Source organism: Etheostoma spectabile, chromosome 2 (genome assembly GCF_008692095.1).
Source record: "Etheostoma spectabile isolate EspeVRDwgs_2016 chromosome 2, UIUC_Espe_1.0, whole genome shotgun sequence".
NCBI lineage: Eukaryota > Metazoa > Chordata > Actinopteri > Perciformes > Percidae > Etheostoma > Etheostoma spectabile.
Genome location: NC_045734.1, coordinates 25,329,039 through 25,332,271, shown reverse-complemented (window position 1 = coordinate 25,332,271; position 3,233 = coordinate 25,329,039). Strand labels below are relative to the sequence as shown.

At 42.3% G+C, this 3,233-nt stretch overlaps 1 pseudogene; it reads left to right on the top strand.

Annotated features, from left to right (window-relative positions):
• Positions 1–2,532: 2,532 nt before the first annotated feature.
• LOC116701925 (olfactory receptor 2T27-like) overlaps positions 2,533–3,233 on the top strand; it is a 1,237-nt pseudogene continuing 536 nt past the window's right edge.

The window sequence follows — 3,233 nt, the reverse complement described above, 5'->3', positions numbered from 1 at the left end:
AGGGATTCCCAACCACTTTTGAAGGTACTTATTGATCTTCCTTTCCACTCCTTCAACACATCTCATCAGGACTTCATACACAGTCAGCCGACACATGAGTCTTGGCAACAGTCCGTGTTGATAGAGCCAAGCTTTAAACCTCCCAGGGAGCCCTGATTTTTTGATACTCCTCAACCATTCCTCCAACTGCTTTTCCGTACTGGCTATGTTGCACCTGTCCGAAAGTGAGTCATCAAACCACTTTTCGAGACCATTGATTGGATTCTCCTCTATCGATGGAATCACTTCCTCTTGCACATGCAGCTTGAACCTGTTGAACCGTTTCATACTCCTGGATTTCTTTGAACTGTAGCTGGATTCCACCGAAGTAACTGGTGATCATTTCCTTGATGTGCTGAGGGATGTGGCAGTGGTCTAATGCTGCATGGATGAGAACGTGAGGGATTAATCCATAGGCATTGGCCAAATCCAGCCGTTTGCTGGATTAAACCACACAGATCATCTGACTGAGAACTCCAGTGTGTTCCAGGCATCCAGGGAAGCATGGAATTCCACCTTTCTGGATAGCAGTGTTGATGTATCCATTCCCAGTCATGTATGAGATAATCTTCTTGGCCAGTACTGAAAAGAAGAATTTTTTTCTACACTTAGCAGTAAAATTGCTCTGAATTGTTCAATGGTTGAGGAGTTCTCCTCCTTTGGCACGAGACAGCCCTCTGCCTACTTCCAACATGATGGAATGATACCCTTTCTCCAGATCCTCCGGTACAACTTCCACAGCTTCCAAAGGAGCATTGGGCATTTCTTATGCACCTTATAGGGCATACTGCTTGGGCCATGGGCAGATCCTGTTCTAGCCTTCTTCACCACGTCTTGGACTTTCTTTCAGGATGGTTCACTGATGTTGAGTCCTTTTTGTGGGGTCTTTGCACTGTTGATGCTTGGGTTGGCATCCAGGGCCTGGTTTCCGGAGGTGTCGTTATGGGTCTCCCTCAAGAACGCCTCCACATCTCCTCTTGGGCTGGTCAGCCTTCCAGAGTTTGCTTCACCAAGTAGTCTTCTGGGGAACTGGGATCTTTTGTTCTCCCTAGCCTTCCTCTTCTTCTGAGCACTTTCTTCTCTTCGGAGTCTGCAGAGGCAATTCCGGAGTTGACTCGTCACATCCTTGATTCCTTCCCTTTCATTAGCAGGTGAGAGTTTTGATTTCTCCCCTCAGATAATATATTTCCCTTTATTATCTACTTGGCTGGTATGCAGGCTTGATGTTGACTTTCTTCTCCTCAATTTCAAAACGCTCCCTTGCCAGATTGTAGGTTATACTGTTGTAAGAGTATTGACATTCTGCTCAGCCGTCCCTGCCAGTGTTGCTTTTAGCACTTTGTCAAGATCTTGGTCTAGTTGGTACCACTCTTTGTTGTCGTTAATCTTGGGCCATTTGATTCGTTTTCTTGCAGGCTGGGGTTGGCTCCCTAGGGAGGCATCATGTGGGTCCCTCCTGAGGTCTTGAGGTGAAACAGGTGCTAAGAGATCTTTGTTGAAAGTTTTCAAACTTTTGTTAGCCCCGCCCCTTCCGGTACGTAGCTAAGTTGGCGACCGTTAATGGAGGAAAATGTTAATCGATCCACACTCAACTTTTTGAGTGCACCCTCCGGGTACTGTAAGTGCACTGCATTTGACCGCACTTCGACAATATGAGTGCACTATGTACACAAATAGTACAGAAGTGTGCGTTTTGAGACACACCACTGGTCTCATGTTGGCAGACAGCCTGGTCTCACAGAATTCCGTGAAATGACCACAAAATGTTACCAGCTCATTACGTGGTGGTGGCACGGAAAACAATGCCAAAATAAAGTCAATGAGATAACGTAGCGTTAAGAGTGACAATGGAAGCGAATAGTATAAAAAGCTGAAAAGCTACGTTTGGAGGTTGGTTGGGGGGGTGGATGGGTCAAACATCACAGGACAGTACCGTTGTTCTTTTCCTAAACTAATCTGATGATGATCCTCTTCTTCTTTTCCCAAACCCAACCCGTTGTTGACCCCCGCCCCACAACCTTTTTCTTAACGTAAGGGGCCGTGTTCATTTCACAGAATAATTCTGTGGTCCCATCACATATAAAAACATTCATTTCATGATTGGAATTTTCTAACAATTCATAAATAAGTTACATAAATTAATGTCAAACTTTATAATTATAAATTACACATTTTGACAGGCAAAATGCATACAACTTGTTCTTAAAAGAATTAATTGAAGGGGAACGCACAACTTCTTCTGGAAGCCATGCGTCATGTTTACAGTAGTCACTTTCTCGATGGATCTGTTTATTGGATCCATTTGGTGTTTTTCCCAGTCAACTTTATCATTATGCTTTGGCCCCCCAATCTACAGCTAGGGTGGCGTATTCCTTTAAGTGTGTGTTGATGTTAAAACGATTTTATCTCTGTTGTAATAACATCAGAACAAGAATCTTCTGCCATCTGACATCTAGACAATTGTTTCACAACTTTAATTAAATGGTGCAGAAAAATATGACAGACTCAAATAACCTGGGTAAACAAAGTTTACCAACATCCATGAGGTCAGTGGTCTCAGGAGTTTAAAGTTGTCTACATGTAAGAAGATTTTCCTTTAGAGAGGTTAATGACATCAATGGAAGATGAAGCAGTCTGATAAAAACTGCAAACACACTCAAAGAGGTCCCAGATCCAGTTCTGTGTTTGCCGGGCCACACCAGTGTGTATCAAGGTCAGGTACTGATGACTGAATAAGGCAATCTCAGGTTATATCAGACTGCTAGTAATATACCTGTTTTGTTCTTTAACATTTTGTTTCAGACAGTCTTAATGGATAATGACTTTAATGTAACATATATAACTTTTGGTGGGCATGTGGAAGTTCAGAAATACAGATATCTTTATTTTGTGATCATATTTACAGCATATATTCTTATAATTTGCAGTAATTCTACCATTGTGTTTGTCATAGTGATTAACAAATCCCTTCATGAGCCTATGTACATTTTCATTGCAGCTTTGTTAATCAACTCTGTTCTTTTCAGCACTGCTCTTTATCCAAAGCTTTTGATTGACTTTTTATCTGAACGACAGATCATATCTTATTCAGCCTGTCTCTTTCAGTGGTTTATAAGTTACACTCTAGCCTGTTCAGAATACTTCCTGTTGTCGGTCATGGCCTATGATAGATATGTGTCTATATGTAAACCTCT